General features: G+C 33.4%; 1 long non-coding RNA gene across 1 annotated transcript in view; it reads right to left on the bottom strand.

Annotated features, from left to right (window-relative positions):
* LOC142874784 (uncharacterized) overlaps window positions 1-13,456 on the bottom strand; it is an 81,436-nt gene extending 67,980 nt beyond the window's left edge. Inside the window, exon 1 of the long non-coding RNA XR_012922413.1 lies at window positions 13,261-13,456. This is a non-coding gene — a long non-coding RNA (uncharacterized LOC142874784). The remainder of the gene's footprint in view (window positions 1-13,260) is intronic.
* Window positions 13,457-14,558: the final 1,102 nt, after the last annotated feature.

Here is a 14,558-nt window from a genome sequence, read left to right as displayed (position 1 = left end):
TTGAGAACATCAGTGAATGCATTATTGTCCCTTCCCCTGAGGAGCCCATGTTTTCTTTATGAAAATGAGATTAAAATTATAATAAACATGATGAATGTTTAAATAGAAAGTCAATAAATCTCCATGGAATAAAGAAGCTATTTACACCTGCTCTGAGATGAAGAAGTTAAAAAAATTTAGAAGTAAGTTGATATTTGAATAAATCTGCTGAAAAGTTTTCAAATTGTATATCACTTAGATTTTGCAACCATCAAACCATCATTTACATAAATTATAATTATACTAATTTTCAGAGCTCTAGATAATGCAGTGACAACAAACACATTTGTATGTGAAAAGTACTAGTTTGGTTTATATTCTATATTAATTGAAAATAATTTGAAGAAAGAAAACTATATGCATTATAGAAGCAATTACATCTTGAGAATTTATAGACCAAATTCTGTCTCAGCTTATTTATACACACTGATTAAAGCATTAGTGTATTAACTGTGGCATGTAGATGAACTTGAATGAAAACTAATGAACTGAACAAGAACCACTGGCCTAAACGAGATAAAATATTTCTTGCTTCCATATTGCTGACAAGCAAAAGCAAATCGCTTAATGCTTTGGAAATCCTTCTTCATCCAAAAATCAATTTGCCATAGCGTCTGATAACATATTTTTTATGCAATCAAACTAAAAATGATTAAATTCATTTTATAAAATATTTTTCTGGACTCTTATATTCAGTATAATATGCAACTTCAAATGCATGAAAAAATAAGTATCTGAGATGCCTAAATTCTAAAAGATATTTTTATTGAGTTCAATTGAACAGACATTATTTTTCTTCTCAAATCTCCTAATACTAATTCTAATTCTTTTGAGCTGTCACAAAAAATAAAAGTATCTGAGAAGTAGCCTTAAATAAAATATGCAGTTGTGCTATTTCACTTCTTAGAAAGTAAGCATTGATCTGATTCTGGGTGTTAGAAATGCATAAAAATGATGCCAGATAATCTATTTAGTTCTAGGAAATACGAAGTGTCATGGAATAAAGAAGGAATGAACTAACTCACTTCCAAGCTCTGAATTTTTTTCCTGGTATCTGTTAATACATCATTTAACAGGCAAAGAAAAAAATCACCTAGTTTCGATATGGCATTTGGAGATACTTCAAGCTCACAGGCGTTGTATTCCATATGTGTTCTCCATTTCTGAAATAGTGAAATGAGAGAGCACCACAAAGAAGACCCTAAGGAAATAAAGTCTGCAGTCTTCCTCACTCCTACCTTCATCCATGCAAATCTGGAAGTACAGTTCAAGAGAGTTTCAAGAATAATCATATTTACTTCTCTCTGGAAGCATATATAAATCATAAAGTTTACTACCTCCTCCCAAGACTGTTATTAAAGAACACATGGATGCCTCCACTACTTGGCAGCTGATCATGGAATGGTACACTGTGACCTAAACCATTCATTCACACACTGAACACTATTTAGTCTCTGGAGAACACTTCTAAACATCTCCTGGTTCCTTTTCTCAAAAAAAAAAAAAAAAAAAAAAAAAAGTGCCTGCTTCCAGATGCCCTGAAAGTCTACAGTTTCTTATTCTGCTGCCATCAAAGATGGACTCAGCTAATCTGAACTGAATGATGGATTTGAATGCAGTAATTAAGTAGCAGAAAAGTCAAGTTAACTTCTCAAATCCCTCCTTTCAGAATGAATATAATCAATTCTTGTAGAAAATAGTATGGTTTATTGTGGTGCCATATATTCTCTTTTCTTTTTTATTTATAATCTAATTTGTAGCTCATCTTCAATAATTTTGTGAAATATGGTTACATATGTTTTCTATTTTATTGCTATGAAGATATATTTTTCAAGCTAGAGATCATTTTACTTAAAAATTGATGCCTTAAAAAAAAAATTGATGCCTTGATTTATAACTTGTAAATAGTTAGGCACAGTATGTGTCCCTTCATTGTCACTGTTATCAATGGCTTCTTCAGGGCCAAATCCAGTGTCAGTGCTCAACTTCCTCTTATATTAATATAATATCAGCTACATTTGATACAACTGATCATTCACCCTTTCTTCCAATACTGTCCTTCCTGGACAATAGGACTGCTTTCTCTCAATGTTTTCACTCTTCTGGCCTAATGAGCTCAATGTCCTTTGGTTATCAAGACTCAGTCCCTAAATCATTTCAACTCTTGTTTCTTGGCTGTAAATATCAAACTCACTGATGATGTCCACATTTATAGTGGAAGCTCTCATGCCTCCCTTGAATTTTAGAGACTTGTCTTTCATCTTCCCTTCTATGTGTAATAGACATCACAAGTCTAAAATATTCAAAACCAATTCTTTCCTCCTGTCCCTTAAATATGCCCCTCCTACAGTCTTCCGCATTTCAGCAAATTACAAGTCCATTCTCCTCCAATTTCAAAGTCTAAAACCTTGAAGTCTCTTGTACTTGATATTCATAGATATAGCTTTGAAATTTAGATTTAGTGTTTAGATATCCAGAATCTAAATACTTCTCATTATATCCATCACAACATCTAGCCTAGCTACAAACACCCCTCATCTCAAACAGTCTCCTATTAGTTTCCCAGCATCAATCTTTTTCTACCTGTGGTCTATTTTTCACACAGAAATCACACATTACCTTGAAATTAAAGTCTGACCATACTATCCTGCTCAAATTTATACAGTGCCTTTCGTGCATTTTGCCATTAATGTTAATGTATTTTCCAGAGTATAATCATGCATTTCCCTTATCAATTCTCTGTTTATTGTTGATGCTTCCAATTTTTATTTTACTAAAATTACTTTTGTCAAACTTAATATTTTTCTACCGATATTTCAAAGGAGATTTTATATTGTTAATTATTTAAATATGATAAAATATTTGGTACATAAGATATATAAAAGCATAATGATAAACAAACACCTATAAATCAGCCTTAATTTTATGAATTAGAAAATATTTAATACTATTAATACTATGCATGTATTCCTTTGTTATCTTATCCCATTAATTTTGTGCAGTGTTCATCATTCTATTTACTTTTTTGGTTTCATTGGTCACATATGTAGTTCTCCTCAATAAACTACTTGTTATTTTTGTGGACACATAGAAAAATGCTATCATACTCTCTGTAATCTTCTTGAAGTTGTTATTACTCTTGACTGATTCTAAAGTCTGTCTATGTTGCTGCATGTAAGTCTAGCTCATTCATTTTCACTTCTGCATAATAATCTATACACCGTAATATATTTATCCATTTCCCTATCGATGAATATTTCAGTTTTTTCTAGAATTTTGCAATTGTGAACAGTGCTGATAAGTGTGTGCATGTGTCATAATACACATTTGCAAGAGTTTCTTTGGGGTGTATAACTAGGAACAGAATTGGTGGTGGGTTAGACAGTATATAAATGTTCAACTTCAAAAACTAGTGCTACTTTGTCTTCTAAAGCATCAATCCCCAACATTTTCTGGTACCAGGGACTGGTTTCATGGAAGACAAATTTTTCCATTGATTGGGGTGGGGTGGCAGGGAGGAGTGGCCACAGTGTTCAGGCAGTGATGTTGGTAATGGGGAGTGGTTGAAAATACAGAGGAAGCTTTACAGGCTCCCTGGGGGCTCACCTTCTGCTGTGTAGCCCCCCCCCCCCGAGTTCCTACATTTCATGTAAGATAATTTTTCCACAGGTGGAGGGCTGGGGAAGAGGGGAGCTCTGTGACTCAGTCCCTAACAGGCCACAGACTGATACCGGTCAGCCTCCTGGGGATTGAGGACAGTTCTAAAGTGCTGAGCCTACCTGCACTCTCAGCAGCATTGGATAGGTGCCCTGTTTATCTACATTTTTGTTTTTCATAATAAATATGACCACTTTATTATTCCTTATAATATAAAAGAAGACCAAACAAAAATCCTCCCAATGACTTCACATTTCATTCAGAGTAATAGCCAGTAACACATCCGCAAGGTCCTAGGTGATCTGTCCCTGCACACTATCTGGCCTTATCTCCTACTCCTTGCTTTCTTCTCTCCAGCATACTCTCAACTCAAGGCCATTGCACTTGCAGGTACCTGGGATACTACCACCATTCCCCTCTCCCTTCTCCTGCTCCATACTACACTGTCCATACTGTTTCCGCCATGGCTCCAAATGGCTTCCCAGACATTACTAAACCAAATAGCCCCCAGCAATACCATTGTTCTTTCTATTCTTTTCTCCTTTAATATTTTTATAGTCCTTACCACCTAATATGTTATGTATTATCATTTTTATACATTTCTGATATACAAGAAGAGTTACATGATGGCATGGATGTTGATTTCTTCCTTCACTGCTGTATTAACTAGATAACTGCCTGCACATGGTTATTTCCCAATTAAAAAATTATGGAATGAAGGAATGATGACAGATATGATCAAAAAAGCCTACTTTTTAAATGTTTAAACTACTGAGCCCATTATGCTATGAAACCAGAACTGAACTCTATCATATAAAATGGATTCATTTTCCAATAAACAAAATCTCTTCTTAGATGGATAACCTTTCTGAATACTTTAATGATTAGCAATAAAACATATTTAGTAGAAGTAAATATATTTAAATATGATCATGTAAGCATTCAAAAACATATATAATTAAACATAATAAAATAAAATTATGAATAATTTCCCCTATTATTTCTGTTTAAGGGAATGAGATTAATATAAGTGCCTGATGAAATTATAAGTACATTTACTCAAAAGGATCACAGTTTATGACACTTAATATTATATGACTTGTATTCTATGTAATGCCTAACAACTATATTATTCAAATTATAATTAACTTTTTACAAAATATTTTCTAAGTACTATGCAAATTGCTGTCAAAAATAAGAACTATTTGCAAATAAGTACAACATTTTCAATAATTGTTTTACTTTGAACATATTTTTGTTTGTTTAATTTACATGTATTTTACTGAGGTACCTAATGCAGTTTTAAAAAAAATGAATTTGTGTTGTGGTAATAGAACCAAACATATTTTATAACTTGAATCTTGTATCTTTGCTTAAAATTTTTTGAGTTTTGGAAACAGGAGAAAAAGATTTAGTGGCTAGTGGTCACCCAACTTAGTTTATACTCCTTCTGACAAAAAATAGGTGGGGGACAATCTATTTAAAATTATTTTCAAAAGATAAATAGCTATCAAATATTTGTGGATTATACTTTTTGTTGTCTAGATTATTCACTTAACCTTGCTTCTAGTATCCTTTCACTCTACAACCTCTGAGTACCTACTATATGTCATGTACTTTGCACCATGATCAATAAATGTATTTTTAGTTCAAAGAGGTATCACTTATTTTCCTTTGGTTAAGAATATCTTATAGATTTTTTTTTCTTTTTCCTACATATAAGCTCACTATCACAATGTTTGACCTATTCTGTTTGTTACTTAGATGAGACCAAGCATATCTCCTCAGTATCCATTGCCTTGTGTAAAATAAAATTGTATTAATCATAAACTCACAGTAAGAGTGACACCCTATATCATCCTAATTATTTATCTCAAAGTTTTATTTTAACAGCCTAAAGTATCTGGCCCTCTGATTTCTTCCTTTGGCCTTTAAATTTTAGCATTGAGCTCACTGATGTCCATTTCTTTTTCATAAAAAATAAAGTATTTTAAGTATGCTGTGCTACAAATATTTACAGAAAAAATATTTTATGTATCTTCTTAAAAATAGAATACGTATTAATTGTATAGGGCTACATATGAAAGTATAACAATTGAAGGGAATTCTGAAAAATTACTGAGTCCGAGGAAAACAGAATGTCACTTAAGTAGATGCAAAAATTGAATACAATTGTTTCAGACTGCTAACTGAACCTGTTTGAGATGTGAACCAAAATAAAATCATATGCTCCCTAGCCAACTGAATGGATCCCCTTTTTGGCCAAGGATATATATATATATATATATATATATATATATATATACATATATATATATGTATATATATATGTATATATATATATATATATATATATATATATATATAACCCTTAGAGCCTCCTAGTTTGCCTTGCCCCTTTTGAAGTTATTCCTTGTAACCTTAAGATATAAAATCATTAACATTCCTAAGGCCACGTAAGAAAAATGTGAAAACACATATGCAGGTCATCAATTTACTTAACAGATCACTTGATTATCAGTATGTGTCCTGCCTGCGGTTTGTCTATGATTAACAGACTTCCTTATCTTAACTTAAAACATTCCAAGCCTTTAGACAAAGCTTCATTTCTTTAACCAGATGCAAATCAAAGAATCTTCAAACTCACCTGTAACCTATAATCTTCTGCTTTGAGATGACGTGCCTTTTTGGGCCAGCCCAATGTACACCTTCCATGTATTGATTTATGACCTCACATGTAATTCCTGTCTCCCTAAAATGAATAAAACCAAACTGTGACCCATCTGTAGCAACACCACTTGCTCAAGGCTTTTTGAGCATGGCTCACTTGGTCACGGTAGCACATACTCAGCTCAGAATAAACCTCTTTAAATTATTAATATTTTTACAGAGTTTGTGTTCTTTTCTGTTGACAGAGAGCACAAACTAAGGCAGCTGCATATTTTTATTTCTTTTTCAGGGCTTTACATATAAGTGTTCAGCATGTTCACTTTAGAAAAAAAGAATTTGAGATGTTATTTATGAGTCTGGACATGTAAAATGATCTCAACGTCAGGCAACAGAAGCAAGAATGAAAGGATATATAACAGCAAGAAATCTGTTTAGACTGACTAGGAGGGAAATAAGTAGAGAATAAATAGGGTTATTACCACTATGAATATTTTGTTAAAAGGCGCTAGGATGTCTTTCTCTGAAGATGCACTGGGTAGTGTAGCATATTCTGTAAGTCTTTATTCCATACCCTCTACCTAAAAGATGAGCTTCTGGATACAGAGAACTCTTCTCTCTCAATCAGGGTATTCACAAGTGGATCGATACCCTCTAATTGATAAGTATGCATAAAGTGTTTGTGAAAGCAAAAACATTGCATGCTATGACACAGTAAAACAGAAAAAGGAAGCACCATGTTTAAGGATAAAACGATGAAATAAAAGATCTCTCAGGGTTCTTAGAATTTCTGCATAGCTAACTCAATGTAGCTTCTCAGGAGCACGTGAGACTATATCAATTAGCATATGAATACCACTTTATATTACCTTCTCCAAACATAGTCTTAGTCTAAGTGAACAAAAATTCTGGCAGAAAGGTGTTATTATACATAAATACATAAAGTGATTTGTTTTCCTAAGGCCACACTACATGTAATGTGCAGAGTCAGAAACCCATCCTGGGTCTTCTAACTTATGTGGTTTATCACAGGCTGATTAGCTCAAATGGGAATGCACATTTAAATTAGTTTAAGAATGACCAGCCATGAAGATATAGGTCAAATGATTTTAATGCAATCTTTCATTTCAATAAGCAATTTAGCATTTATTATTTTAGTAATAACAAATGACCCGAGGAGGAGCTCAGAAAGCCTTTGAAACTGATTAGTAGAGGAGATAACTTCTGCAAATTGGAAAATAATAGTCTAACTTTGGGTAACAAAGTGTTAGTCATATAAAATATAGTAGAAAAAAATGGAAATTATTTCTAAAATCAAATGTATAATGAGGAATTAGGACAAAGCTTAGAAAGTATCTGAGTAAATACCTCTGCCCCTCTCCAGGTTTCTTTCTGAGGGACCCATAAGCATCTTTTTCATTGTAAGAATCTATTATTTTTCATATTGTAAATTTTAGGGTTACAAAATACATACAAAGAACAATTTAATGCCATCATAGGTGTGAAATAATATTGAACTATTCAGTTAAAACATATATAAAATGAAGTGCAATGGTATTATTTTTAATGGTTTTCATTTTTTAAACATGTGTCCTCTAAGGTGTAATCTTTGTATACTAAAGCATTGATCTTTGAGACTCAAGATAGAAGGTCCTTTCCTTCTCTCTTGTAATACATATATTGGGTTCTGGTAAACAATGTAGAGAATGTTGACACTTTCAGTGAAAACCCATCACATATGCCACAAATGTCACAAGTTGCATGTGTTGTAGGCTCAAGAAAAAGATCAGTTATTTAGATTATTAAGCATGAAATGTCTGATTTCCTTAAGTACTAAGTTTGACAGTTGATATTTCTGACATTTCACTTTCACATCTCTTGTTTTATTTTTATTGGGAAGCTATCTCCTCAGTCATTCAAACAAATGTTTTGGCTTGTGATTATCTTTCAAATTTTTTAGAGCAATTTTTGTGAAACTATAAGTAAAAAAATTCATGTTATTTTTGAATGCAAGTTCTGTCGTGGGACCAATGCAGTGCAGACGGCTTGAAATATCAGGAAGTGCTTCGGAAGAATGTGGCTAATGAATGCACAGTATGTCAATGGTTTGAGAAGTTCCATTCAGGTGATTTTAATCTTAAAAATGAGCAATGTGGATGACCAGAGACCAAGGTGTATAATAATGAACTAAAAGCTGTAGTGGAAGCAAATCCATCTCAACCCCAACATGAATTAGCAGAAGGTTTGATGTTACTATTCCAAAAATATTGGACCATTTGAAACAAATCGGTAAGGTAAAGAAGTTGGATAGATGTATTGCTAGTATCATAAATCAGATTGTAAAATTTGGGCATTTGATACAAAATGAAATTATTCCAAAAAAAAATCAGGAATACTTATTTGAAGAAAGAGAATAATAGTATGTTTGGAGAACATAAACAACTGAAAATCATTAAGAGTCAAAGTGTCATTGTCATTAAAATTAAGGAACAGGGCAAGATGCAAGGAAAGCTAACCATTATATTTTACCTTATAAGCTAACCATTATATTATAATTTTGTTTTATTTTTGTTGATATTAAATAGCATTTTGAATAAAATAGAAATGATTCTGGCACATCATGAATTGGTGTCTCTGCTGATTGTAAAATTATCCCAATACAGGCATTCACAGAATATAAAATGAAACACTAACAATTTATTTGAGCAATCTGAATTTCTGTGTTGACACAATAATATTTCATTAAACAGAACTACTATCTTCGGGCTGCCCTTTCCCTGACCCTCAAGTTTATCTTAATTTGTTTTAGATTTTGAAATGAAAGAAATGCAAATAAAAAGATGTTGAAACATGGGGTTGAGTATAGTGCATTCCTGTTTGCTTTCAATCCCTCCTCTATAAAGCTTTCCTTGGCCAATCCTGACTGGAAATTTGCCACTCCTCTGAACTCCTAAAACACTGGATGTCTTTTTGCTCATTCAGTAATTTGGTATTGTCTTATGATGTTTTAATAATAATCTCATCTTCGTTCATACACTAGTTTATACATGAATGTACCCGGATCTTCACAATAGTCCAGGGAATTTGAAAGGGCAGATAATGTTTTTCACACTGTGAAGTGGAGAAAATAGAATTTCACATGTTTGTTCAAGGTCAACTGGCTTTTAAGAGTCTGTGGCAGATCTAGTGTTATAAAACATTGAAATACTATTAAATGCTAAAATTCATATTGATATTTGAACTTTCCAATTGGAATTCTTTATCTAACTTATCAATTTTTAATGGTTAGCAATTTTGCATATCAATTAAGAAATCTTTGCCTATCCCAAGATCAGGAAGATATTTTAAAATGTTTTGTTCTGGGACAGGTGCAATGGTTAATGTCTGTAATCCCAGCACTTTGAGTTCAGGCAGCAGGATTGCTTGAGAACAGGAGTTCAGATACAGTAAGCTCTATCATGTCAGTAAACTTTAGCCTGGGAGATAGAGCAAGACCTTGTCTTTTATTTTATTTTATTTTACTTGATATTTATTTTATTTTATTTTTATTTCAGAATATTACCAGGGTACAAATGTTTTGGTTACATGGATTGCTTTTGTACTGCTTGAGTCAATGTTATGACGGTGCCCATCATCCAAATAGTGTACATTGTCCCCATTAGGTATGATTTCACCCATCCCTCCCTTCCCCCTCCCATCTGCATGGTTTCCATTGGACTTTTACTTCCATCTATGCACATGAGTGCTGATCATTTAGTTCCAATTTAGTAGCGAGTACTTCAACAGTGTACAATTTAATAGTGGTGTTTGTTTATCCATTCTTGCTATACTTCACGTAGGAGGTGGCCTCCAGTTCCATCCAGATTGTTGCAAAAGGTATTAATTCATTTTTTACAAGTGAGTAGTACTCCATGGTGTATATATACCACATTTATTAATCCACTCATGAATTCATAGGCACTTAGGTTGATTTCACATCTTTGCAATTGTGAACCGTGCTGCAATAAACATTCTATTGCAAGTGTCTTTTTGATAAAATGACTTTTTTTCCTTTGGGTAAATACCCAGTAGAGGGATTGCTGGATCAAACAGTAGTTCTACTTTTAGTTCTTTGGGGAATCTCCATACTATTTTCCATAGAGGTTGCAGTAGTTTGCAGTCCACCAACTGCAAACTAGTTTTAAATTCACCTTTAACCATTGCATTAGCTCCAGCCAAAAGTTTTAACAGGTGGCAATTTCATTACTTTGCAAATATATTTCCTAATTTTTATTGTAATTTCTTCTTTGACCCACTGATTATTTATAATTGTATATTTTAATATCCAAAAAAGTGAGAATTTCCAGTACAACTAAGGTAGAAATCAATAACTGTCCCTCCAAAAGCTATTGATTTCTACCTTAATTGTACTGTGGTCAGAGAGTGTACTCTGGGTGATTTCAAATCTTTGATATGTGTTAAAACTTGATTTATAGCCTAGACTATGGTCAATTTTTGTCAATTTTCCATATGTACTTGAAAAACACATTTTGTACTTGTGAATGTGATATTTTATAATGTTAGATCAAGTCTATTCAATATGTTTTTCAAATATTATGTGTCTTTACTGCTATTTTTGTCTATTTGTTCCGTCAGTTACTGAGATGTTTTACAATGTGCCAATATGATCATAGATTTTTCCACTTCCCCTTGTAGCTCTGATAATTTTTGCTTTATCTATTTTGAGGCCAGGTTATCAGGTGTACCCAATTTAGAATTGCAATATAGTCCTGGTAAATTGAACCATTTAAGGTATCAAGTGCCTCACTTTACGTCTCTGTCAATGCTTTTTTCTTTAAGGTCTGCTTTGCTTGGTATTAAGATCACTGCGTCTATTGAATTCTGGTCCCTTGTTTGTGTATTATTAACTTTCAGTGCAAGTAAAGTAAAAGGTATATCTTGCAAATATAATAAATACTAATAAATAGTTATATTAAAAAAATACTAGCAAACCAAATGCAACAGCACATCAAATAGATAATCCACCTGGATTTTTCTTCCCTGTGATTGTCTCATGCTTGTGTTTTCCTATTCATTCACTTATCAGTCCTGCTATGTACTTTCTCAAAGAGAATTTCCCTTTCCCTTACTTTTATCTGCCCCTCTAACTTTCTACTCCATTATCGTATTTTAAGTTTTTATAACATTTTTCGGATCTGGAATTATCTTAGTTTTTGCATAGTTGCTTTTCATGTAATTTATTATTCATAGTATTAACACATTAATGAACATATTATTTCAGTTTAATGATTATCCATCTACTATTTACTCTGTATTTAGTGTTATGAATTTAAATCTCACTAGGATAGAAAAGTAGGTTTCTCCATCTTAATATGCCCAAAGGAAATCCCCGGCTACACACCTCTCACTTTCCATTCTCTACCAATTATCAATGTTTAGAAAAAAGTGTCTGGCATAGAAAAAATGCTCCATTAAAAATTATGGAAAAATTATTAATGAATGAATAACAATCCTTGGGATTAGGTTTTACCATTGTACAGGTGACTGGTACTTAGTCCAAGAATCATGGAATTGAGGAAAATCATTAATTTTATTTAATTTCTCTTAACTCTAATACTCTGCAAACATGTTAACATAATAATAACAGTCACTGTGAATATTAGTTATTAATATGTCCATGTTCTCCTTTGGTTCTCATTGTCATGAAAATATAAATTCATATAACTATAACCATAGTGATTTTTGATAAATAGTTTCATAATTCTAATTTAGAGGAACATACAGTATTCTACTAATTAGTTGAACCAGAGGGTCCCTACTATTAACAGATAGTTTAGTTATCAATAATATTCAATACAATGTGCAATACTTATACATTGTCTTTCATTAACTTTTATAATTTGCCGTATTTCCTAGTATTAATTTCTAAAATTGCATAAATCAGCTAAAGCTTATACATTTTTATGGCTCTGAATATCTATTATAGCAGGTGTATAAAATATATTATAAAGATTGTTGCATCCCTAATTCACTAACTGGAATGTGATAAACATTTAATGAATGTATGATTAATGTATTAAAGGGTGTTATCTAAATGATGTTTTCCACAGTCACATGATAATAAATACTGCATATTAATATCAATTGATAGTTTAGATTTTTAATGCAAAAGGTATCTGATTAATTTGGAATATTTAGTAAAATATATTTCAATATTTAACATTGTGTTTAGTACTGCCTTTAGACAGATACAAGTGAAGAACTGTCCTAAAACTTGCATCTCCTTGAGTATCATGCTTTTCAGTGCCTTTTTCTAATTTTTACAGTCTATTTGCAGTGCCTGGTACTGGACAAGTACCACTCGCACAAGGCACTGCAAGACCACATGTGGTACCACATAGATCCTGGTTGCCAAGAGTTGCCTATCAAAATGTTCTAAATCTATTTCCACTGCCATGGACCAGCTGTAGTGCAATGACCTCTGGGCAGGTGGCTCTGCACAAGAACTGGAATTGGCATGGGCCCTGTCCCAATTTTTCTCCTTTGGGTCACTCCTTAACCATATATCAGGTTGACCAGATTCCATGAAGATCTACAATAATCATAACTGTTTGGTTTTGCAAGGGCCCCATGGCCCGACCCTGCAGCTTTGTTTCACAAAACTTTGTGAGATTTGGATACCAGAATAGTTTAATTTGATTTGAAGTGGTTCTTACTCACCCTATTCATAGGATGAGTTCAGGGTTCTGGGCTACCAGTGATTTGCCACCTTATCTTGTGCTTGAGATAGGTGTCTGGGCCTATGTTTCAACTCCTACCAATCCATGTAGGAACCATGATATCAATTTTAGTCTACAGCACCCAAGAATGATGAAGGTGGTAGCAAGCATCCCTTACCTTATGTTTCCTTGACATTGCAGTCAGAGTAGTTATTCTGCTGTTTCTGTGGCCTCCACTTAACGTATTAGGCAGTCCTTCTGGCGGTGATCATGACTGCTTCCTCTGAGGGCTTTGAGACAGTTGTCCTGCAAGTGCAACAGGCCTTTTTGTTTGGTGTCCTCACTTGCCTCACATTTCATGGTGATATCACACTGTCCTGAGTTTGCCTAAAGTTATGCTGAAAGAGAAACAGACATATTTTGTACAAGTGGCCACTTTTAACACCCTGTCCTGGACATCTTACTATTCTCCTATTGCAGGTCCTGTGTGAAAGGCAATATTGAAAGAGATCACATTCTAAGAATGCAGTGTTTTGTTTTTGTTTGTTTGTTTTTTTGAGACAGAGTCTCACTTTGTTGCCCAGGCTAGAGTGAGTGCTATGGCATCATCCTAGCTCACAGCAACCTCAAACTGCTGGGCTCAGGGATCCTCCTGCCTCAGCCTTCCAAGTAGCTGGGACTACAGGCCTGCGCCACCATGCCCGGCTATATATATAAATATATATATATATACTAGTTGGCCAATTAATTTCTTTCTATTTATAGCAGAGACTGGGTCTCACTCTTGCTCAGGCTGGTTTCAAACTCCTGACCTCAAGCAATCCGCCCACCTTGGCCTCCCAGAGTGCTAGGATTACAGGCGTGAGCCACCGTGCCTGGCCAGAATGCAGTGTTTATATCTAAAGAGTTTGAAGAAAGATGAGTATATGTTATGAAGTTCCAAATGGTAAATTTAATATGATCAGAAAATGAATTATTATTCACATAATTCTGCATATGCTGGGTATGTTTGTATTTATTGTCATCATCACCAAGTACAGTAACAAATGTTTAGAGAGCAATTGGAGTTCAGTACTCAAGGATGTCAGAAAGCACATCAGTGTCAAGAATAACAATGCATTAAATAAATAGCATTAAACTACAAAGGCATGAATTTCTATATTGTTTCTATAAAAACAGGATCCAAACAGCCATAGCATTGTGAGTAATGCCAGCATTGCTAACCTGTTTCTCACTGCGAAAGATATGAAATTAGCCAGGAATGACACATTTGATGGTTCCAACACAAAGAGGTCCTGGACCTGAAGAGAAAGAAGAGAGTGTCTGATTAAACAATAAACAGGTATACAAGCAATTCTTCTCTACCCTTTGTTTTGTCTTTTGAAACAAAAAACAAACAAAAAAATCACTTTACATCTCATGAGACCATGAACATCAAACAAATTTAAAATCAAATTGTTCATATAGACACGTACT

This window comes from Microcebus murinus, chromosome 1 (assembly GCF_040939455.1).
Source record: "Microcebus murinus isolate Inina chromosome 1, M.murinus_Inina_mat1.0, whole genome shotgun sequence".
Lineage (NCBI taxonomy): Eukaryota > Metazoa > Chordata > Mammalia > Primates > Cheirogaleidae > Microcebus > Microcebus murinus.
The sequence above is the reverse complement of the archived record's forward strand: the minus strand, read 5'-3'. Positions and strand labels throughout refer to the sequence as shown.